Source organism: Perna viridis, chromosome 1 (genome assembly GCF_037379345.1).
Source record: "Perna viridis isolate PV_CMFRI_1.1 ecotype Kerala chromosome 1, ASM3737934v1, whole genome shotgun sequence".
Classification (NCBI taxonomy): domain Eukaryota; kingdom Metazoa; phylum Mollusca; class Bivalvia; order Mytilida; family Mytilidae; genus Perna; species Perna viridis.
Window position 1 is genome coordinate 37,059,363 of NC_142445.1, and position 26,576 is coordinate 37,085,938.

General features: G+C 31.3%; 1 protein-coding gene across 4 annotated transcripts in view; it reads left to right on the forward strand.

The window, feature by feature from the left end:
* Nucleotides 1–207: 207 nt before the first annotated feature.
* The window catches only part of LOC148628592 (inactive tyrosine-protein kinase transmembrane receptor ROR1-like), a 138,940-nt gene continuing 112,571 nt past the window's right edge, over nt 208–26,576 (forward strand). The window contains exons 1-2 of one of the 4 annotated variants that reach the window (XM_088590643.1): nt 208–316; nt 2,003–2,087. The gene's annotated coding sequence lies outside the window, so the exon portion shown is untranslated. Of the gene's footprint in view, nt 317–2,002; nt 2,088–17,861; nt 17,881–19,880; nt 19,978–26,009; nt 26,137–26,576 lie in introns of those variants that run through there. The other 3 variants (XM_088590662.1, XM_088590673.1, XM_088590653.1) reach the window with 3 other exon arrangements.

Below are 26,576 nucleotides of genomic sequence, written 5' to 3' on the forward strand. Positions count from 1 at the left end.
CTTCCTCATGCTGTACTTATTGATAAATTAAATCTTGTCACCTTCTTTAGAGATAAATTGCCTTTGATGTTAAAGGTCCCTTCACTGTTGTTAACTATCATAGAGTTACATTCTTGAATATAATATTCTATGCACAGAAATGAGAAGTATTGACAAAACTTCATTCAGTGGGGTCTTGTTTCTTTTTCTTTTTTTTCATTTTAATGGGAATTGTGAATTTTAGAGTTACTTGTATATTTGACTCAAATTTAATGTGAACAGGTTGAATATTGAAATTATGATAGTTTTGATTTTAGAGATTTGTTCCCTTCCGGTGGTAAGTTGAAAGTTACATGTCCTTCAAATTTTTGTGGTTAAATAATGCTTTTTTTGTCTATGTGATGAGACTACTTGTCTCGCATGGATACCTGTACTTATACGCTGTTCAGTGGAAAAGGTATGTTTTTAATCTCATTTTCTGTGGTGTTTGAAATGATGTGAGTCTACTGGTCTCTATTTTTTACACATTTGTTAAGCCTTTCAGTGAGTCTGTGATCCAGTTTTTTCAATGGTTTGAAACAAGCACTTGAGTTCTTGTTAGACTCTATCAAAATCTGTATCACATGCCAAATCAACCCACTACATAGTATAACACCCAAAAGGCCACTGAGTGGGGATCTCATATAGACCTAGGTTTGTGATATAGGGTAAATGGTATAGAGTTTAAACAATTTATTATAATGTATATACAAAAAAGCAAATATTTCCATTTGAATATATGAAGTTTAATATGAGCTTGGAAAATTGTGAAAAAAAAATTGTATTGATATGCTGTGTAAATGTTTCAGCAATATACCCAAGGACTGGACCCCAAAGTTTGACTCCTTGCATGATAAAAATGGTATCATCCTTCTAAAGGGAATGGATGATTGTATTTGTTTGTTTTTGTTTGATGGGGTTTAACATCCGAGCAGCAATATTTCAGCTATATTCAGACGATGGATGATTGTAAACATTCATTGAGTAAAGGTTATGAGGTTAAGGGTTTACTGCTGAATGCAGATTCTCTGTGTTTAGTGTCGCTCCTCAGTTTGTGGGAAAATTACCTTTATTATTAAAAATATTTGTCATGTATCTTCAAATGAAAATGTGTTTTTATGCTGAATCTAAAGCTAAACTTGCTAGTCACAATTTTTAAAGCTGTGATATGTTTTAATTTCAACTACACAGGTTTTGTAAAAGTTTTCTAAGTATGATAGAAGAAAATAATTTGAGAATGCTGAAAGTATGACTTGTTAAAGTACAATGAGACCTGTCTAAACCAAAATTTGAATACCAAAAATTGGTCTTAATAAAACTGATTTGTCAGTTCTTTCTTTTATATATCTATTTGAACCTGAGGAAACTGAATACCTGTTTAAACGAAATAAACAAATTTTTCAGTCCCAAAGGTGTTCAGCATAGATGGCTTTCATTGTATACCATATAGCCAGAAATTTTCTCAAGGTTTGGAGAATGATGAAAATAAAATTTTGCCAAATTTAAGTCCAGATATTTTGCATATAATTTTCATTCTGTTAAATCTAAAGAAGCTAAAACAGAGACTACAAAAAATAAATACCCCTATTCATAGAGCAATCATGATATTTGGCATCCATGAAAATCACCAGCTTATTTCTATGAGCCAAGAAATCTGAGTGACAAAGTCAATCAAGTTTAATGTAATGCATTCCATAAATTTAGGTCCTATTTTATTTAACAAACCTTCAGATCTTCTTATTAAAAAGATAACCAGTGCTTGTTAAATATCAATTAAGAGTTCTTAACATGTGGTATAAATAATACTAGAATTTGCCCATTATGAGATAAAACTGAATCTAGAATTTCTTACCAATGGTATAACATTTGTCAAGATCAAAGGGAATTGGAGTCCATTATAGCTTGTAACCTGTTGCATCTGTTTGGCTCAAATCCATAAACCATTAATTCATAAAATTGATGTTATAAATTTTCAATGTTTTAGTTTTATAGAATATGAGGTCAACCAGTTCTGTTATATATGCTGGCATTTGTACATGAAGCAAATAGATTCAGGCAAATCTTTTAAGGTAAGTTTTTCCCTATTTTCCTTTTTAACTCACCTGTTCCAAAGGGCCATGTGAGCTATTGCCATCACTTGGTGTTCGTCCTCATCATCGTTTTAAACAATTTTTCAAGAAATTACTAGACCAATGAGAACCAAACTTGATATGAATTTTCCATGGGCATTCTGCTCAGAACTGATGTGGGGATTGTTGATCTGTTGAAAAACATGGCCACTGTTACTAAAAATAGAACAGTGGTCAGACAGAAGTTTTTCACTTATATCTCCAAAACTGTTTGGTGAAGCCAAATAATGACAGATTAAAGGTAATTAGCATATTGAGATCTATTTCAGTTGAAATTTTCGTTTTATTCTGTTAAGCCATGTAGGAGTTGCTGCCTTTTTTATTTTGGACGTTTTTTGCTCTTTTTAATGTTTTTCTTTAAAAATCTTCTCCTCAGACATTACTTGACCAATTATAACCAAATTTGGTGTGAATGTTCCTTATGGTATTCTGCATAGAACTGATTTGGGGATTTTTGATCCATTAAAAACATGGCTGCCATTACTAAAAAATAGAACAAAGGGGTCTTTTGCATCAAACTTTTGCTTTAATCTGATAAGCCGTAATGGAGTTATTGTCCTGTTTCGACATTTTTCAATGTTATTTCTTCCAAAAATCTTCTCTCCTGAAACTACCATACCAATTAGAATCAAACGTAGTATGAATAATTCTAAGGGTATTCTGCATAGATCTGTTGTGAGGATGTTTGATCTGTTGAAAAACATGGCCCCTGTTACTAAAAATAGAACAATGGGGGTGAGACAGAAGTTATTTTTCATATACCTCCAAAACCATTTGGCTTAGCCAAATTCTGTCATTGTTGAAATGATCCTTATTATAAAGCCTGTAAAACTCTGTATTGGATCAAAGTTATCAGACAACTCCCTGTTAGAGTTATTGCACTTGAAAGGTGAAAGATTATGTATTTAACAGTTATCTTGAAAACTATAAAAGATCAAAAAAAACTTTCAATTGATGAAATGGTCCTAATGATAAGTCCTACCAAAATCCTTTATTGAGTCAAAATTGTTGGACAACTCCTTGTTAGATTTATTGCCCTTGAAAGGCAAAAATTTAATCAGGTGAATGATTCAGGCTCCTGGGAGCCTCTTGTTAATGTATAAGTACTTAGTTTTGTAAGTATATGATGTATCAGTTTTCATGGGTTTTTACAACCATACTCTATGGGTTGGTCACCATTGGTGGTATATTCGATCGCCATGTTCGTCACTCTGTTTGGCATTTTGTCTGGCTTACTCAGTTTAGTTACAATGATCCCAACTCCCAAAATTGATTTCAGATGATTGCTGTCTTGTCCAGTGTTTTACCTCCTGTTTTTTAGTTTTTGGGTACATCACCCTGTTTGTCCTCCCTGTTTAATTTGTCAATTGACTTGTCCTTTACACTGTTTGATGAATTTTATAGGAAAGGTGTTGATGTGTATGATGAAGGACAATTATTGTTAGATGCTTAATCTTAATACTTAAGCAGAACATTATCAGAGATATCAAGGCATCATGTTAAAATAAGGTTGTTAAAAATTTGTTTTATAGACAGTTTTCAAAATCAAATTATATTGAAATGGTATATTTGGAATTGGCTGGGCATTTTCCAGGAAGAAGTTGATATTTTTTGTGCAGCTGCTCTTGGTAATATTAGAGACTATAAAATTTGAACTGAATTTATCGCCTATTTATGTGTTCAAGATATATGCATTGGCATAACTCTTATTTCAGTTCAGAATTAATGGTTATAACAAATCTACACTTGGATAAAATTTATAAATTAATCATGAAGAAATCCACAAACAAATTGCCTATTGGTAGAATTTTTAGATGCATATCATCTTTAATAAAGTTGCTTGTTAAATAATACATTATAGAGATAGAGATATGCTAAATTAATGGATTGTATGTTGTTACTCTTAAACTTTGCATTTTCAGAATTTCAGAAAAAGTAGGGTCTTAAACAATATTATCATTTTATTATACAATGTCTGTCTGTTTAGTTATAATTTGCATGTGTCATTCAAAAACTTGACACTTTTTCTGGCTTTGTAGGCAAAAGGAAAAGAAGTAGTGTTCTTCCCAGAGCACTTACAGCATAGCTTTTTGAATTTGTTTATGCATTATCTGAACTTTGAAGCTTTTATTAAAGCAATTTGATAGAATAAAGAAAGCATTAAGTCAGTTTGTTAATGAGTTAAACAGTGTTCTAAAATCAAAATACATATACATATGCAAAGATTTTCGTGTTCAGTCATCAACAGCTTTTTCAAAAACCTTTGGTAAAAGTACATTTTGCATGAAGATGATTATTTGTCATAAAGTTTATAATTTTCTTAGACAATTAATAGATATGTATTTTTATTCAAGTAAAAGTTTATTACCTAATATAAATGTGGGAAGAACAGACTTCTTAACATTTATCATTTTAAGAAGGTCTCTGTCCAATGAAGGAAAAGATGTCTATTTAACCAACTTTATAAGGATGAATTTATCATGATTTCACAATAGGATGATAACAACACTAATTGTTGGGTTTTTATTGAACTGACAGTCTAATATATCCTGATTTCTAAGGAATTTAATCATTTAAGTGATCTTGTCAGTATATTGTTTAGTTTATTCTCATCCACTTCAGTTTTAATAGGGGAAGATTTCATAGAGTTATATGAAGATACTGGAATCCTGCCATGTATGGGTTAATCATTGTTGCATGTGTTAGAAAATGTGGGATGGTTTGATTAGATTGGATACTTCATCTTATGCAAATTTCTGCTGTTGATCATAATTTATTCTTTAGTTGTATTATTATTAACTTCATTTTTTAAAATGAAATGTAAAGATTTTTTACTGAGAAACCACACATTATCTTAGTTTATAAGGATATTTAATTAAGATATGATAGTAAATACCTCATTCTTAGAAGGTTAAGACGGAGTAATTCTTACTATGGGGTCAAAAGACAATCAAGAATTTAAGCCATTCCTTTGACAGATGCTTAGTTTTAAAGGTTTCTGATATTGCAATAAGGAGCCATTGCTATTGACAATTTAGACAATTAAAAGTCTTAACAATTACTAACTTTCCATGACTGTTTACGATTTGAAATAATTTACACATCTTATAGTTTATTGAAGAGAAACTGACTGTGCAGATGTTTCTCTTCTTGGTAAACAGCTATCCATGGTTTACTTTAGTTAACAATTGGCAAGCTTTAATGTTGAAAGCTTGGATTGTAGCCATGTGGAAAACTTAAGATATTCTTTGGACAAATGTTTCCGAGTGAATACTGTTTACCATGTGATTTTCCCAACCAACAGTAACCTGCATCTAATTACTGGTTCTTTTCAAAATGACTTTTTGCACTATCCTAATTGAACAAATCACTGAAGGAGCTTGAGATGTTTAATTAGTTTGTGTAAGGCCAGACATACTGAAGCTTTTAAAATTTATCTTACTGTTATAAATAGTCTGGGTGATACTTACCATTATCCTGTAGTTAAGTTTAACTTACCTTGGCCCAAAAAAAACCCCAAAGACAGGAACTACGTCTGCAGCCCCTATCAACTTATTGGTCTGAAGACAGCAGCTTGTACGACAGTCCCTGTACATAATTTAAACAACCAATCATATAGCGAACCAAGCTCTGAACAGCATCTATGTTCATAACCCAATCTTGAAGCTACAGACAGCCTTCTGAAAAATTACAAGGAATGATTTTATGAAACATTATCTCACTGTCGTGAATGAACCCGTTTTTTTTTTGGGACCTGGTTTTGATAATGCAAGATAGTGAACAGGCACTGTGACGAAAGGCAGGTGTCTTATATATCTTCCTGCTACAACCTTATGCATACTTGTAACTGCTAAAAATTGTAATGCACAAACAGCTACAATATTTTATTTTATTAACAATACTTGTATACGGACGAAAATGCCTTTAATCTCAACAGAACATCAATTGAAATCTTGTTTATTGTAAAAAAAACAAAACAAAATCAAGCGGAGGGTTGAGCATTCTTTCCATCATTTCATCTTATATGCGCCCCTATTTTTTAATATAACTGTTGTCTTTGATAATTTTATTCAGCAAAAAAATGAACGATTGATTAATCTAGCCCAGGTCCTAGGCTATTTTGTAAACACCATAAATCTGCAGTTATATTTAATTAACTGTTGATTTTTCATAGGGGAATGATTGTATTGTTAATAAAATAGAATATCATTGCTGTTTGTGTGTTACAATTTTAAGCAGTTACAAGTATGCATAAGGTCGTAGCAGAAAGATATTTAAGACACCTACCTTTCATCAAAGTGCCCATCTGCCATCTTGCATTATCGAAATCAGATTCAAAAAATTCTAAACCGGGCTCATTCATGACAATGTATCTAATTGTCAAACACTGTCCAAGAATTTTGAAAGAACTGTTTGCAGTGGTAAGTAAGGGAGGAAACAAGTGTTTTCTATTATGTCAAGATTGATAGAAAACATGTACTAGGGACTTAAAATGTTCAAAACTACTTTTAGGAAATAACATTTGATCAGATAATGTGAGATAATATTGTTCCTGTGGTACCATTTTTTGTGGTTTTTGTGGGTAAGCCAAACCACGAAATTTGGTTCCCAATGAAAAGGAGATTTCCATAGATGTGTAAACTGAAAACCTCAAAACCACGAATTCAAGAATCCATGAACTTGTGTGTCTTTCCGTATCCTTGAAAATTGGTATCCACAAATTAAAGTACTTTCACAGTATTCAATAGATAAAGTTTTAAAATTGGAGCCAATTCTCATTGGCTTATAAAGTTTATAAGACATGTATTTAGTTCAATAAAAGATGCATTAAAGTTGCTATGATTTTTTGTATCTCATATTACCTTTGAATTGTCCAGTTTTTGCTGTTCACTATTTTTTAGAACAAATTTCAAAGGAGAGATGTTTTTTCTAATAATTTGTGGTGAATTCTAAATTGATGTTTTGGCACCTTACTTCCAAGATTGTGTCTTTTCTAATCTCTGTTAAATGGTAAAATTTGAAAAGCTTTCAAGATAAAAGATCTCGGTTGAAGAGTGCATGATTTCTATTTCGAATAATTTCATAAGATCTTCCAAGGTGTTATTATTTTTTTTATTTTAACAGCTTAAGTTTATCTAGATGATAATTATTTCATCAAATCATCAAATATTAGATCACTAGAGCTTGTAAAGTGTTAAGGTCAATGCCAAATATTTCTTGGTTTTAATATTTTAATGACAGAATTTGTGAATTCAATGTGACCTTTCATTGCATACTGTGTTTTTTGGTTAAATCAGTACTGCTTTCTGTGAAAGCACTATAATTCATGGATACCATTTGTCATGAATTGGTGAAGAAAAACAAGTTCATGGGTTCTTGAATTTTTGTAGTTTTCAGTATACACATCAATGGAAATTTCCTTTTTATTGGGAACCAAATTTCATGGTTTAGCCTACCAATGAAAACCATGAAAGTTGGTACCCTATGAACAATAATGCTTCCACAGTAATTGGTCACGTACAGCAGTATGCATAATACTTTCAGTAGAAAAATAATTTAACATGAGTATCCTGGTGAGAACTTTTTTACAAAAGTTTCTGATGTGAAAAAAGGTGTGGGGAGGTTATTTGGACAAATATTCCATGACTTTCTTGAATTCTGTAATATACAGAAAGAAATATTTAATTGCTTCTATCTAGAAAACCATGTTGAAGATCTTTATGGCAATAGTACGTGGGCTAAGATAACCGCCGTACAAACCCACCCCCCCCCACACTCATCAACCAAAATATGATTTTCAGGTATCCTTATACCTCCCATTTACGAATCTTTTTGTCACCAAAAAATAATTTTTGTATTTTTTGGCTACTTTTTTTTTAGGCAAAAATCTATTTTTAAAGTTTTTTAATTCTACAAACTTCTTCTTTCTACGGAACGAAATAAACTGACATATGCATGTATCATTATGTAGCCCAATGTCTTAGCTTTACAATAGTACCAAAAAATCACTTAAATTGACATAATTTTTAATGTCAAAATCCCTAGGGTATAAAATGCTTCAGTAAAAAATGGCTATTTGGTATTTTCTGTTTAGTATCATCTCAATTTATACTTCTGGGGTTCTTTTGATGAATTTTGGTGATTTTTGCTGTCAGAATTTATACAAAAATGCAAAAAAAATTGGATTTGGGATTTTTTGGTCAAAAGTCACATAAATTCGACTCTACAAGTTATTACTCAAATAAAACATCTCAAGTTTGGTATAATGTTATAGACAATTCAATATGCTACATAAAAAAATCAAGAAAAACTAATTTTCAAGCATGAATTAAAAAAAAATGTTAAAAATACTACCCCAACCCTTAGAAAACTAGTCTCAGTATTAAACAGAATTCTCATTCATAGCATACTGACACAGTAGAACTCATATTTTAGGCATTCATAATTAAGATAATGATGTACCTAACATATCTGGTCAAATTCAGATGCTTATAGTTTTTTTGGGGGGTGACAATTACTATAAATTTGGAAAAAGCGGAATTTTCAGAATTAAAGAATTTCTTCTATATCACCCGTTATTTCCCTTTTTTCAGAATACCGTAGTTCAATGAGTTTTTGATACAGTACATTAATATAGTGTCTTAACTTCAAAATGAGCCCAAGTAATAAATATTTGAACTTTTTGTAAGTCAAGTTAGATGAAAAATTGCCACCCGTACCCATGAAAAAAATGCATCAACATGATCCCAAATGTTATCATTTATATATATAAATGGTATACAATGGACATGTTGGGTAACATTGTTTTAATTATTAATGTATCCAAAATATCTTCTCAATTCAGGGGTATATTTTTCAGTTTCAATGTGACAATAATGAGTTTTTCATTAAAAGGAGTATTTTCAGAATTTCATATTTCCTTCCATTTCACCTATAATTGGCATTTTTTTTTCAAATACAGTAATTCAAACAATCTTTTGTATATTCAAATACATTTATATAGTGTCTTAGCTTTGAGCCCAAGTAATAAATATTTGAACAATTCCAAGTCCAATTAGGTGAAAAATCGCCACCCCCACCCATGAAAAGAATACCAAAATATCAACCAAAATGTTAATTTTTAGCATATAATCGATGTAAAAAGACATGTTGGGTACTATTGTTTTAATTATCGATGTATTCAACATATCTTCTCATTTCAGGTGAGTTTTTTTTTCTGTTTCAAGCTGACAATAACGAGTTTTTCATAAAGTTGGGAATTTTCGGATTTTAATGTTTTCTTCCATTTCACCCTGTAATGGGCAACGTTTTTCAAGTACCCTACTTCAAACAAGCTTTTGTATATTCAAACACATTTATGTGGCATCTTAACTTTCTAATGAGCCAAGGCAATTCACAATTAAACGTATTCCAGGCCATTTGGGCGAAAGAATGGTACCCCATACCCTCTAAAATCTGCCCCCCATGTGAAAGAAAATGATCATTATAGCATACAAAAACTGTATGCAATGTCTGTCTGGCATTTATTATGGAGATCTTCTTGTATCAATCACATTGTCAAGCAAAATTATGCTTCTATTGTCCCGAAGACAACAAAATATTACAAAAAGAGGAAATTTAAGAATAAAAATAAAAAGATTATCACACATTTTAGCATGTAAATTGTATAATTTTTTTTTTTAAATATCTCAGTTTTTACATTATTTGATTTAGTTTGCTATCATTATTTTTATACATATAAGGTTTCAAAGAAACAACTACGATGAATGATTGGCATAAATATATCCAACACCATTTAAAAAATGCTAAGCTACCACATACAAATTCTGGGTTTTTCACAGAAATTTTAGTGGGTATGGGGTACTTCTTTTGCTTTATGGCTTGGAATATGTTAAAGTATGCAATGCCTTGGCTCATTAAAAAGCTTAGATGCTACATAGATATCTTTGTATGTAGAAAAGTTTGTTTGAAGTAGGGTACTTGAAAAAAAGATTGAAATGGAAGAAAATATAAAAATCCGAAAATTCATTTATGTTTTTTTTATGAAAAACTCATTATTGTCATATTGAAACTGAAAAATACGTACCTGAAATGAGCAGATATGTTGAATACATCTATAATTAAAATACTAAAAGTTCAAATATTTATTACTTCAGCTCGTTAGAAAGCTAAGACACTGTATAATTGTATTTGAATATACAAAAGCTTGTTTGAAGTAAGGTATTTGAAAGAAATTGCCAATTAGAGGTGAAATTGAAGAAAATATGAAATTCTGAAAATTCCCTTTTCTATGAAAAACTCACTATTGTCATATTGAAACTGAAAAATACGCACCTGAAATGAGCAGGTATGTTGAATTTATCTATAATTAAAATACTAGAACACAACATGTCTATTGTACACTGTTTATATGCCAAAAGATATTATTTTAGTTCATGTTGAGGCATTTTTGATCATGGGAAGGGGTGGCAATTTTCCACCTATTTGGACTTGGAAAAGTTCAAAAATTTATTTCCTGGGCTCGTTAGAAAGCTAAGATACTATATAGTTGTATTTGAATATACAAAAGCTTGTTTGAAGTAAGGTATTTGAAAGAAATTGCCAATTATGGGTGAAATGACAGAAAATATTAATTCTGAAAATTCTCCTTTTTATGGAAAACTCATTATTGTCACATTAAAACTGAAAAATATGTGCTTGAAATGAGAAAATATGTTGAATACATCAATAATTAAAACAATAGTACCCTTCATGTCTATTGTATATTGTTTATATGCCAAAAATTAACATTTTAGTTCATGTTGAGGCATTTTTTGTCATGGGTAGGGATGGCAATTTTCCACCTAACTTGACTTTGAAAAGTTCAAATATTTATTACTTGTGCTAATTTTGAAACAAATACATTATATTAATGAACCGTATCACACACAAGCTTGTTTAAACTACAGTATTCAGAAAAAAGACAATGTCAGGTAATATACTGAAAATTCCCATTTTTCTGATCTTATAGTAATTTCACCCCAAAAGGAAAATCTAAGCACCTGAATTGATCAGATATGTTAGGTACATCATTAGCTTAATTATGAATGCCTAAAATATGAGCTACAATGTCAGTATGCTGTGAATGAGAATTCTGTTTGATACTGAGACCAGTTTTCTAGAGGTAGGGTTAGTATTTTTAACATTTTTTGTAAATCCTTTTTTGAAAATAAGTTTTTCATGTTTCATTTATGTAAGAAATTAAATTATCAATTGAATGATACCAAATTTGAGACGTTTTATTTGAGTAATAACTTGTAGAGTTGAATTTTTGTGACTTTTGACTGAAAATCCAATTTTCGCATTTTTGGATAAATTGTGACTACGAAAATCATGAAAATTCATCAAAAGAACCCCTGAAGTATAAATTGTGATAACTCTAAACAGAAAATACCAAATAAGCCATTTTTAAAGAAGCATAAATAGGGGTTATGACATTGAAAAATATGCCAATTTAAGCGATTTTTCGGCGGGGTAGGGGTACATTTTTTCATTTTACTGCAAAATCCTAAGTGTTACTACAACTTTCTTGGTACCATTGTAAAGCTGAGACATTGGGCTATACGATGATACCTAAATTTGTTTAGTTTTTTTTACACATGCTATCCCTGGAAAGCTAAGACTCTCAAACAATTAAGTCACAAAAATCTTGGCTTTATGACCCAGTGGAGTACAAATATAGGCTTATTCTGAAAAAGAATCTGAGAATATTCTTTGGTGATAATTTGATTTGATACTGGGAGGTATAAAGGTACCTTAAAATCACCATGAGGTTGATGAGTGGGGTGCACGTTGGACCTTTCCACCCCGTGGACTACAAGACCTACAAACAATTCATGAGGTTAAATTGTATTTGAAAACCAATTAGGTAATATTTTCCATAAAAGGCTAAATTTTACTATATTTTTCTGTCTTTCCTACAACTTAACTATATAAAAACTGTGAGCAATGCTCATTACATTGATACCCTCCACTTCCCATTCTATAATATGCACCATTTGACTTCAAATTGATTTGAATCAGAATCTAAAATAGTAGGTGCACAAAGGAACTATGCAATAAAGATTCTGTGAAAGTTTCATCAAATTCCATTGATTAGGAGAAATAACAAATAAGGGATAAGTATCCCTCTTTGTAATGGAAGGAAGTAAGGACACCCCTGCCATTATATCCCCACTTAAAATTAGGGTATAAAAATCTAGAAAAACTGTGAGTAATGCTCCACACTCCAATTTCTGATTTCTGATATAAGATGTTGGAAAAATGCTGCCTTATGTTTTCCCATGAGTAGTTTTAATTGTTTAGCATTGTGTTCAGAATTGCTTGTCTTGCAATAAATTCTTACCGTTATTGTCTGATATTTTTTTATACTGTCAGTTTTGTCTCCAGTGCATTTTTATTCTTTCAATTTTATTGACATAGAGGACACAGATCTTAGCTGGTGGAAAATATCTAAATGCTGAAGAAATAAGTGGTTTTACAGTAAAGATTTACTTTGATATTAACTTTAATGGCAGTAAATGGGGCAAAAATTAATGATGTGAAGAACATTTTTGAAGTAATTAATTGTTTAATGTCAATTGTATTGCCAACAATCACAATCAAATTAAACATTTGATCAATCAATTGGTTTTCAAAAGTGCATATTACTACCATTTATAAACTAATTTCTGATAATTGAATAAAAGCAAAATTCATAAAATTAATGTTTTTTTGCCTTTGAAATTTTTATGTGTTTTCCACAGCAAAATCTGTGACATAATAATCTATTGACAAATTTCAAGGTTTTTGAACATGGAAAATACCTGATCTTTTACTTAATTCATTAATGTATTTCTGATGTAAAATATCTATTTACAGTAAAATGGCAATTGCACCATGCATTAATTTTGTGCATATTTGGTTAGAATTTTAAATCCATTATTCAATTTAATCATTTGATATTTTTGTCAGTTTATTTTATGGGAGATTTCTCACTTTGTGGATAATGTGTTTTTCTGGCAATACAGCTTTAGATTTAGCATTTCATACAATGTATTTATAAAGCATTGCATTTTATTTTCTGTATAAAGTTAATACCAGACTCCTGTGTTGCCATTAAATATGAGGAGCTGTTATGTAGAATTACATAACATCATTGAATTGGCTGAAATTTGAAGTTGCCTTTATTTATATTTAAAAATTCTGCGATAGAAAGTGGCTTAAATGTATATTTAACAGTACTGCCATTGAACTTTTGGAAGAGGTTAAAACTTTCAGATGTAAAAGAAAATAATTAAAAGTAGATGAAATATTTGAAATTGTTTTGAAATGTTATATGGTTCTATATCTCAGATCATCTTCAAGTCAGTGAGTCAGTGTTTATGAAACCAGTTTTATAATTTGTATTTTACTTGAATTAGTATTTTAAGGAAGGAAAACAAAATTCATGTATTTCGTTTTTTTTTTCAAATTCATGTAACAATGAAATTCGAAACCTATATAAAGTTTCCATGGGAACACACTGTTGACCAAGTCTTTTCTAATTTAATTTTCCCTTTTCAAAGACAGGAATTGACAGCACTACTGGTATTGTCAGTATTGAGATGATATATTGATTTGGGGGTTTGTTGAGGCTACAAATTATGTCTTGGTATTAAGAAATGATTAAGATGATGACTGCAGCAGTTGGAACAGTTGTTGTTTGTTTTTGATCCATATTATTATATACCTCCTATGATGTTGATTAAGTTGTGTTTTGTGGTGGATAAAACTATATAAACAGAGATGCCAACTTCGACACAGTGGGGAAATATTTGAAAATTGTTCATTGTGGTTATTGGCAGTTAGGTGTGTTTTTTTTTCTCTTGGGCATTTAAGGTGTAACATATTGCGCACTGAAGTCTTAATGTGGCAGTCAGCACAGACTTAATAGATTTTGTCCCTTGGCTTTTTTTACATTTTGTCATTGGCCTTAAGAGTATATAAGTCCAAATCACTTTGACTTTTTGTCATTGCCTGTTAACCTATGTTTCCTATAGGTTTTGACTGTTAGTGTAGAAAATAAATGAAATTGTGCAATTTTCATTGATTTTGACAAAAAAAATTCAGATTTTACATTTTGATTTCAGCTGAAGGAGAGTTCAGTATGAAAACAGAATTTTCACAATTGCTTCACAAGTGTAGACACATTTATATGTTTGATGTAATTGTCTCCCGCATCTATGCAGTAGAGGTCATAGAAATACAGGTGTCCATCTGTCTGCCAGTCTGGTCACACTTGTGGAGGCAACTCCACGGAAACCGCTTGATTAAAATGTGCCACCATTTAGATTCAACAAATTTTAAATTAGTTAAGGGGCTTTGTTGAATTTGTACATGCTACACTATAGGAATATTTTGTGGACACACCTCCTCAAATATCCGACAGATTTTGCAGGATTGTTAGCCATTGTATGTAGTAAATCATATTGCACTGTGATTTGATCCAACAAATTTTACAGGAGTTATGGGACTATGTTGAATTTGTACGTGCTACACCATTGGAACACTTTGGGGATGTAACTCCTTGGATACTGCTCAACAGATTTTCTTCAAATTTCTAAGGATTGTTAGCCACCGTATGTAATTGATCATGTTGCAATGCCACTTCAATTCGATAAATTTTGCAGGAGTAATGGGACTTTTGCATTTAATTTTTTTGTTGGTTATTTTGCTTATTTATAAATGTATATGCAATTTTTTCAGTTGAGAAAAAATATCCATCAAATTACTCAAATTGGATGGCAGATTTTCTTACTATTAGCTATAGGTGGAGAAACAAGCACTTTTCTAGGCACAGGATTACTGTTTAAAATTGTTTTCTTCTAATATTCATGTGCTAATGTTTTAATTTTTTAAGCTTTATTTTGTTAAATAATTTCTCACCTGTAGTGCAAAGATATTTATCCTGTAAAATGTTATGTAACAATTGGTCTGGCCAAACCTTAATTCATGTATCATAGTCATTTTTCAAATAAAAACCATAAAATTCTGACAGTTATATGCATGTTTTTAGTTAAGAGTTGCTTTGCAGAAGAGTTGTGTGAACTTTGAAGTGAAGTTAATGGCGACACTCTTGGTTCAGAACTTCAGCAGAAACATTACGATTATTGTAAGACATGACTTATCATGATCTTGGTATTTAAGGGATGATTTTCAGTTATATTATAAGATGTTAGTAAATTATGTCTTCTTTTTTACCATATATATAGGATTTTTACTTGCTTTCCTGTATGTCTTTATGACTTAAAAATGTACAGTTTTTTTACCATCTATCTCATAGCTCCCTATATTTTAGGACTGGAATAAAATTTCAAGTGAAGTATTCCAAAAAAAACCTGGACACCCATATCATTTAAAATTTTTGTTTTGCAGGATTTTTTTTAACATGTCTGGATGTCTCGAGTTTTGTTGTATGCCCCTGAATGTTTGATCATTATATGCCCAAATCATATACATGGAGTTAACTATTGAAGGATTTGAGAATGTTCACAACTTTAGATGGTTCATGAAAAGTTTGCATGTTTTGGCAATAGAATGCCTTCTATTGAAGTTATACATGTACTTGTTAATTTATAGTATTCATATGTGTTTGGTAGGCTTCACTTGTAACAGTCGAGTATTGTGCCTCAAAGTAGTGGTAATAGACATTTTGTGTATATATGAATGGCTATTGTACTTTCTATTACATAATGCACCTCTTATTTTGTTTTCAATCTGAATGACTTTTTGGGTTTCTTGATAAAAAACATGGACTGTCATAATTGACTAAGGGTGAACTGTCATCTAATCTTTAGCTCCTCTATTCTAAAACTGCTGAATAAAATTTAATGAAAGTTTCACAAATTCTATATCACATGATATCACTGTGATCCTTTTTGAATCTGTATGACTTTTTGGGCTTACCAATGCCAAACATAGACTATGACTAATCTCCTCTATAAACACTTAATTGAAGTTAATAAATCTTTTTTTTTAGCAAAAAGGCATTGTACACCTCCTATTTGTTTTTGTTTCTTGGTCTGAATAACTTTTGATAATTCCTGATGTAAATATGGCCATACTTTGTCATTAGTCTACCAAGTGGGCATCTTCTAATCCCCAGCTTGTCTACCAAGTGGGCATCTTCTAATCCCCAGCTTGTCTACCAAGCGGACATCTTCTAATCCCCAGCTTGTCTACCAAGTGGACATCTTCTAATCCCCAGCTTGTCTATTAGTGGACATCTTCTAATCCCCAGCTAGTCTACCAAGTGGACATCTTCTAATCCCCAGCTTGTCTACCAAGTGGGCATCTTCTAATCCCCAGCTAGTCTACCAAGTGGACATCTTCTAATCCCCAGCTTGTCTATTAGTGGGCATCTTCTAATCCCCAGCTAGTCTACCAAGTGGACATCTTCTAATCCCCAGCTTGTCTATTAGTGGACATCTTCTAATCCCCAGCTTGTCTACCAAGTGGACATCTTCTAATCCCCAGCTTGTCTATTAGTGGACATCTTCTAATCCCCAGCTAGTCTACCAAGTGGACATCTTCTAATCCCCAGCTTGTCTATTAGTGGACATCTTCTAATCCCCAGCTTATCTATTAGTATTAATATGAATTCTTTATGACATCATGTTTTGTCTTACTATGATGCAATGGCGCACCTTCTTTTTTTTTTTTTTTTGATTATCTTGCAAATACAAGTGGACTCATTAAGCTTCATACTTCATGATGTGTACAGGAGTTATCTGTTAGTAAGGTGCCAACTTGACCAATTGGCGATTTGACATCTTACATATGGTACACACCAAAATGTGTAATGAATGTTGTTATAGTACGGGTACAGATACAGGTTGCACTTTTGGTGTGGTACCTGTATCCATACTGAACCAGTGCATGTTTTTTGTTATGAGTGTTACATTTTGTTATAGTACAGGTATAAATACAGGTTACACTTTTGGTGTGATACAGTAACCATCTGGTACTAATACAAGGAAGTGCTGAACAAACAAAATTAAATATATGACTGGTAACCAGTGCTTAATTTTTGTAGTGAATATAAATGCACACCGATCTTGATCATTGTGCAATTAAGCACTATACCCATATAGAGGTGCAAGTCAAATATTTCTTCTGCTAATTTGAAAACAATAAAGTTTAAAATGCATTTAAACTGATAATCATGGACTTAAAAAAAGTCTGAATTAGACAAGTTTTGGAATTTTTCAGGGTTTTGGTTTGTGCAGATTTCTCTTTAATATTTTATTTTACTATGATTTTCAGTTTTAGTGAAACATTGTTCTTGTTTTGTAATATATGCAATATAGAAATATTTTTGCACCCTGACTTAGTTTGTATGGAAAAAATATGTTGCTAACCCATTAATGATTTATTCAATCTTAACTTTGTTTTTAATGCTTGAAGATGGTTTTAGGGAGAAATCACCAAATTCCTAATAAGGATCTTAATTTTTACCAGAAAAATACCAGGATAGAAATAAAAATGAAGGTGTGTTGCAATGATTCTTGTCTTCAAGATGAGGAGATTTATAATAGACGTTAGTCAGTTTCTTTTATTCCTATTTTCACATTAATGTGATAAATGAGTAACCTGAGTATTATTTATAGGTGTGATGTCCATATCAATGAAGAAGAGCAGATTAGATGATATATAAAATAACTCATTTTCAATGGTAAGCTATAAATGCTATTATGGCTAACAGTATTAAATATAGATAAATAATAAAGGAATAAATTAGTTGTGATCACATTTCATCAGAATTATCACTGTCTAGGTCATCCCTGCTGATATTGGTCTTTATAGAGAGGAAATGGGCTTACTGACTGAACATATTTGTTATCACCATTGACAGGTTTGTTAATGGAAACCCAAAACGCTTATCATTTTATGCCAATCTATAATTCATGTATGCACATTTTGCAAATATGATTTTTTTCCTCTTATTTATGAGCAAAATTTCAATAATATTGCTCTATTGTGTAATAAAGAATGGCGTTGGCTTATGTGAAACACTGGGTGTACAAATTTCCAAGGTGCATTAAAAGTTAATTTGGGGGAATAAGATTTATTGGAAGCTTCAATCAGTTGAAGATTGTTCTGAAAAAGTTGAATATTTTCTTTTTCACATCAAAATCTCAGTAACTTCAGCCATTTATTCCCTGCATACATGTCTAGCATTCTATCAATGTCTTAGAAAGACCGTCATCAGGATTTAGCAAAGGGGTGGGGGAGTGGGACAGAGTCTTAGGGGACAAAAATTTTGAAAAATGGAACAATTTTGGGCACTTCTGTCACCTTCTGCACTAGGTTATATGAGTTATAGCTGATCTGATCTGAAAGAAAGAGCATCATTTAGATAGGTCCTTCAATCTCAGTTTCCTCTATATAGATGATATATTATCATTAAACAATCCTAGTTTCCGGGATTTGATACATTGCATCTACACCAAAGAACTTGAGATAAAGGATACTACAGACACTGTGAAGTGGGCCTCATATCTTGACCTATACTTAGAGATTGATGGTAAAGGAAAACTTTTGACCGAACTTTATGGCAAACATGATGACTTTTCATTCAGAATTGTCAACTTTCCTTTCATCTGTGGCAACATCCTTTCAGCACCTGCTTATGGAGTTTTCATATCACTACTCATGCATTATGCCAGAGCTTTCCGTAACTATGCATACTTTTTCTATCACACTGGACTTCTTACAATTAGGCTTCTGGAACAGGGTTATGTTGCTACAAGATTAAAGTCATCACTACAGAAGTTTTATGGTCGTCACCATGAACTGGTGGATTGTTATGGTATATCCATTTGCACCATGAAAAATTATTTTTTCAACTTATTCTTGTTTTCCCTTCCTATTTCATCTACCCCGGACTTGACTCTTTATGAGCAACTCGGCAGGTGTTTCTAGAAAAGCAGAGGACACTTACCCTACCAGTGCACCTGGTCCCTGTTCCCAGTTTTTAGTGGAGTCCAAGTTGCTCATTTACTTTTGTTACTTTGTATGCATTATTTCAGTTACTTTATGTTCTTTGTCTGTTTTCCATATCTGGTCTTTGTCCCTGGATTACATTCTTTTGATTTCCACTAGAATCTTGGTTCCCTTGATTACTCTTTGATATTTTATAAATTAAGATGGGAGTTGGAATTGCACCCATTGCATCCCCCGTTCCAACAGCCATGATTTTTTATTGATGATTGGGATCAGACTTAAGTGTTTATCTCTGATTCCTCTCACATACTTTATATATGGTTTGTTCCAAAAATTGTTTTCATTAACCTCTTTTTCTTTTCCCAATCTACTTAAACTTAACTAGTGCTTTCAATAACCCAGTGTTTATATGGCAGGTTCTTACTACTCAAACCTTAAAAACTTTTGTACCAAAGAAAGCTCTTGTAGAGTACATTGCATTTGATGGGTGGGTTGTGTTTAAACTTTGTGTACATATACTAAGTATGAATGCGTTCTGTCATTATAACAGAGACTATGTTGTCATAACTTAAGTTATGGATATAAATCATTGCTGAAAAATTAAAATTGCTGAAAAAAACATCTCTTTGAACATTGAAGAGGAGTGTGTGTACTACAAGCAGTTGGTTTTTCAAAATTGTAATTTAAAGTGCAGAGTGCACTAATATTTAAGTTTTCACTTGAAACATAATAGAGAAATAGATCTTGAAACATTAATGTCTTGTTCCATGTAGCTTTAGATTACTTTGTTAATAGCTACAGATACAGGAATTTCTAGGTGAAAAAGGTATGTAGAACTTTTTTATGTAACATATTACTATCATATATCTATTATTTTTTGATAAATTTTGTAACTTTTCAAATAAGCTTAATCTTCATTATATTATCTACTCCTCCCCGCTAATTGAAATGACAAGGATATGTAAGAAGGGCTTCTGAAGAAGGAGAATGCCATTTTTACTTGAGCTTGAATTGAAATTGGCATATTGTTTAAATAAGTCATGTAGTTAAAGACGCTTACCTCAATTTTCTGATATTTTTGCCTTCATCTAAGTTTGCTTGTATATTATGTACTCAGCAATTATAATTTTGTTCTTTGCTTTTGACACCATTTGAAATTTGGTATGTTAGTATCTTTAGAAAAATCAATACAATGTGTCACTTCCAAGTATGACCTTCATTTATTCATGACCTTTGACTTCAAGGTATAAAAATGAGTTTTACTTGGTATTACTGAATTATACTCACTTACAATATGGGGGTGGGGGTGCCACTGACAGAGCAGAATATGCTTACCCTTTTGGAACACCTGTTATCACTCTCCCGTTTTTTTTGTTTTGTTTTTTGTTTTTTTGTGGGAGTTCATATGGCTAGTGTTTTAGTGTTTGTGGGACGTCTTGTTTTCCTTATCTTCAGTTTTTGTGTGACGTCTTGTTTCCCTTATCTTCAGTTTTTGTGGGATGTCTTGTTTCCCTTATCTTCAGTTTTTGTGGGACATCTTATTTCCTTATCTTCAGTTTTTGTGGGACGTCTTGTTTCCTTTATCTTCAGTTTTTGTGGGACGTCTTGTTTTCCTTATCTTCAGTTTTTGTGGGACGTCTTGTTTCCTTATCTTCAGTTTTTGTGGGACATCTTGTTTCCCTTATCTTCAGTTTTTGTGGGACGTCTTGTTTCCCTTATCTTCAGTTTTTATGCACAGTCTTTTTTATTCGGTTCACTGTCATGTGTATGGAGATCCTCTTTGTTATATATGTTCACATTTAGGTCATGTTTTTGGAATTAAATGAATTTGAATCATCCCACTGCTGATGCTTCAGTATTTTTTTTTGCTGGTATTTTCATCTACAAGAAGATCAACAGAGAAGTCGTAATGGTCTTACCGCACCACTGCAAGTGGCTATTCACCAAAGCATGATCTGTCTGTAACAAATCATGTCAGTACTGTATTTTTTTTGTATTTCAAGATACCATTACTTGGCATATGTGTAGAAACCCAAGGATGATGTGTCATGTAACAGGATTGCTGACCTTTGACCTTAGTGACAAATTTTGTTTTTATTTTTTTATATTTTGCTTTTTTAATGTAACAAATTATGTTGGGATATATATTTTTTGTATATACCATATTTTTTGGTGTAAAAAGTGTGCTGATCTTTAAGGCCAAAAGCCAATACTTCATCCCTAAGTATCTTGCAAAATGTAAGTATAATAAAAAAAAAAATCTTAAGTATGCAAATGTGGAAGGTATGACAATAAAACCAAGTGCAGTCGTAAAGGTACAGCACACTCAGATTTCTGAATTATAGGTGGAACTAGTAATGAGAATTCATAAAATATGCAGAAGGTGTGCATGCATATACTGCATATATTGAAAATTGAAGAAGATATAATTTGAGATTCTGTTCTTTCAGATGTTTGAAGGTATTGTCATAAAAACTGGTATGCTTCAAATTTGTTTACCCTTTTTTGCAGGCTTTTTGGTAATAGACTCATCACTTTGCATAAATATAATTATCTTCTACTTTGATGCTTTCATAAAAATTTCAGTTGCATGGAAAACTGCTGTGTTAACGAGAAAAATAATTAGAAAGGAAAAACATGTGTAGGAGAGTTTCAATAGTATTTTTGAAGGATCAAGAGTTGAAGTTACATTTTCTAAATCACAAAGGGTTAATGTAAAAAAGTCATGCTTTCTCATGCAAAGTTACAACATTTGTAACTTTTTAGATATTGAATTCTTTGCTATATTCTTAAAAATGATAATTGCACCCTTATAAATGCCTTTGGAGTCGATCAAAGCATATGGCCATAAAATAATCTTTAGCAATTGAAGTAATTGTGTACTTGGTTGGATGCTATATATTGTTTGACTGACATCCTGTGAACAAGTCAAGAATTTTACTTATACTTACACTTTTGATTCAACTTCTCATTCCTTATTTTTGTATCTGAAATTTCTCCTCATTTGCACCATTATATTAATGGCATATTTTCAAAGAGAAAGGAAGAGAAACAAATTTATCTAAACTTATCCTGAAAGTTATAAAGTCTTTTGAAGTTTTTTGTCTTAGCATGTGTTAATTTTTTCTTTTTATACTTTAACTAATGATTTTAAACTTGTACCCATATTTATTAACACCAGTGCAAATTATTTGTTTCATTACATATAAAGGGTTGAATTCATTTTTAGTCTTCTATTTAAATGACCCCATGAAAATTTGTAATCATGGAATATTATTTACAATATTGAGATATCTTTCTTCGACATTTGTTCTAAAAATTTGTTTTTTAGCAATTAGCTTGTATTACACATTCTTTGGTATATAGTCCTCACTTACATGTATATGTAAACTAAATAATTTTCTGTAAATTATCTGGATGTGTCATCCTTGATAACACACCTGTCCTTACTGTTCAGAGTTCAATATTTACAGTTATATCAAACTGCATACTGCAGAGCATTTTGCGTCAATGGTTTGGTATTGAGTTTCTGTCTACAGATCAGGAAAACATCTAAGCCTTAATTGGTAAATTTACAACAACATATATTCAAATTGAATTGTTTGTTAAAGGGATATTGAAAATTGTTACATTTGATGTTCATGCAAATTATGTAATGCTTTGGACAAGGTGGAGTGCAATGTTATGTTTTAAGAGTTAAGCCTCCATATTCTAGTTTTAATTAAATTTATTCAAGGTCTTATCATGCATGATATTGTGCAATGTAAAAACAATGATTCAAAACAGTCTAGAATAAGAAAACAGAGTATTGGTGGATGATTTATTTGCAATCATACCACATCTTCTGTTTTTATATATGGCAAGAACACTCCACACAGCTTTTCTCGAATATAAAAAAAAAAAAAAAAAATATTGTGTCTTACTTAGTTCATCCAATAAAAGTATACATTGTGTGAGAGTATGTTTTATTTGTCATAAAATGTCTTTATAATCTACTACCAAAAATGTTCTTAATGTTCTTATAAAAAATACATATACTGCTTTAACAGTTTACATTTTATCCCACTCTTCTGTCCATTTTCTTGTCTTATCCTTATATTTGCTTTTTATTTTGTATTCTTTAAGACATGTTTATATATTGAAACCTGTCTAAACCAAACCCTGAAACGAGAATCTATCTACACAGGAAAAATTACAACATAGGTTTTTATATGTATATAGGCTACAAACCACTAATTCAGATTCCCATTACTCTCTATGTTAATTTGCTAATTTTCAGGGCGTCCTCAGTAGTTTATCTTAAGTTTAACCTAACCAAAACCATATATCACCTGAAACATACACATGTACTGCTATGTCACTCAAAATCTCATAAGGGGTTTACTATCATGCAGTGCAGCACTGACACTAGGAACTCATCTACCCTAAAAATAGCCTGGGGAATCCTAAAAATTCTTTTATTTAGATCATCTTTATTTATAGTTCTACCAAATTAGTTTATTTAAGTTTGAGGCAGCATACTTTGGGCTCAAAATTATCAGAATAAAATTCCCTCTTTGAAAAAAGTTCATTCATTTAAAAATGTTGTCAACTTTTTTTTATAATGACATGCTAGAGGGACTACTTTGTGTAGGACTTTTTTTGCGTACGTTCCAAATTGATGATGCAAATGGTGGTCTGTAACCTAAATATGTTAAAACATATGGAAACATATGTTCTGGACCAATATGGATATTTATGTTCTTGTGCTTATAAAGTCACATTGAAACAAAAGTTTTTCAAAATTACAATCCCTTCAAATCCAAACAAATTCTACAGCCCAAATGTGGTTTGGTATATGCAGATTTCACTGTAAAAAATGGTACTTCTAATCTTCTCTTTTGAGGCAATGAAACCCTTACATGTTCTGTTCATTGCCGCCATCAATGATTGTACATATTGAAGCTTTTTTCCTTTGACTCTGGGGTATAATCATTGACACACACATAGTGTTATACTTATACCATTCATCAATAGTTCTGAGTTTAGTGTCCCCATGTTTTCTTGTATTAGATGATGTGTCAACATTAAACATGCACAATTATAGTAAAAACACTTTTCTTTGGTATGGATATGATATGTGTTCTCTATAAGTTGAATCACCTTGTCCGTCTGTCATTCCATCTATCTGTCTGTCATTCTGTCCTTCGGTGTACCGATAAGATTTGACAAAAATATCTTGTTTCTGAATTGATGGATTGTTTTCAAATGTTGGTGTGTTTCTTTATATAGATGGGGCACACTTAGTAAAAGATTTTGGATACTCTCTGCTATCAACTTCTTGTGAGAGTGGGAATATACTAAGTATTACAATGCATGTAACTTCCTGTTTGTCATGGTATTGCTACTTTCCAGATTCTAGTTACTAAGCTGCTTATAACTTCTTTGTTAAACATAAGAACTGCAAATGTCAAAATTGTTTATCTTCATTATATGTTAGAACAGGTTCTGATTAGTTATTTTCTTTTATTGGTCATTTCATTTTTTTAAGGCATATCTTTAGATGACTTAGTAATATTTACACAGAGTTTTTGATGTATGAATGGTACTTGCAAATGTCAGAGAATGATAATCAGAAAATTATTCTAATTATTGTAATCATTTATTAAATATCAACATCTTGACAGTAAAGTATATCTTTTGGAACAAAATCCAGGATTTTATCTATACTGTATTATAAATTACTTGTATATGTCATTTAAGTGCATAATGGGGTTTGGGTTATTGAGGGGTCTCAAAAATATAGATATATACCAAGCTCCAAACAGCTGTAGACACTCTTGTGACTTAACATACTAAGTATATGGGAACAGATTGGTATTACAGAGCTGGAATTGGTTCATTTTTCCAACTTTTGAACATATTATAAGGTTTTGATATTTATATACATAAAGGTACCAATGGGTAGTAATTTCAGAATATCACTGCATCAATAGGTTACCTGCTGCTACTGATAGCCGTATTTTTTTTTCAACTTCCATGTAGTTTTCTGTGTTTTTTATGCATTTAAACATTTAATATGAATAATAAACACATTAGTATTGATTTTATAATGATAATGTATGTATGATGATTAGGTAGGATTTTCAAATAAAAAAATGTATAAAAGGGAGTGGTTTTTTGAGCTTCAGCTGTACCCTGTATGCATTTTCCCCAGAAGTAATGCCCCATCTCTTTACAGTGCATTCAGTTCGTAGAAAATATCTTCGTCAATTGCTGTGAATTTTTAATTAGTCTCCTTATTCTTCTTGATCATTTAGATATTGACTGATGATTGGAAAGTGGAAAGCCATTTATTTTCATACTTCTTGATTACGAAAACCACAACAGAAAACACAAAAGACAAAGCTCCTTTAAGTCACTATCTTGTGGTGAATTATACAAATTATTGAATAAATGAATTCCTTTTATGGGAATTTTATCTTAAACACTAATAGTTCCAGACACAACTTTGTTTGATGATCTTTAAATCATAGGTTATCTCATGTTTTTGTTGTGTCACATTTCATTATTGAAGCAAAAATATATTTATTTGTATTTTACAATTACTTGAACCTGTTACCTTAATGAACATATGAAAGGCTACGATAAATATACTAATACTAAATTTAACATTCTTGTCTACAGTAAAACTTCAAAGGGAGTCATCATAGCTGTAGTTTGTTTAGCTTATTGTATTTAATATCAGAGTACTGTAATCCAAATAACACATTTAGTGAGTTGTTTTTATTTCTGGTGAAAGCCATCTCTTAAAATGAAAAAGGTCCTTTTATCATTTTTACACCTTGGTGTCATTTTTTTCCTTGAGTGGTAGATTTCGTCTGACGAGAACTATATATCACTGTTTTTGGTGTCAGTATAATAGGAAGTATATTTGATATTCTGTTTGCTGGATAATTGTGGATAGCATTGGACCTATTGGATGACAATTAAATCATCTCAAAAGGTAAAAAATATAGACTCTTTTTAGAAATAGTTACTTGTAGTTTTGCATGCTTGAAAATCATTAAATATTTGACTTCTGCTTGAAAATTTATGAGTGGTTTAAAGTTTGTAAGCTTTCATGATTTAAAAATATTTGTAAATCATATGAGTATAAAATGTGATTTTGATAGCAGAAAAAAATGTCTGAAGAGATTTGAGTAAAGGTATATTTTTCTAGGTGTGAAATTTATCAAATGTAGTTGAGATATTTGTTGTGAAGATTTAGCACCCAGGCCTTTTCACTTCATGACAAGATATTAATTGTGCATCTGAAGTGTTCAGTAATTATATACAATTTATGCTGCCTCCCTGTGTCAACAACTCCATAGAATCAGAGTGTACTAGACAAAAAGCAAGACTTACCTATGTAATATTCGTGGATGAGATATAGTTCTAGACTTG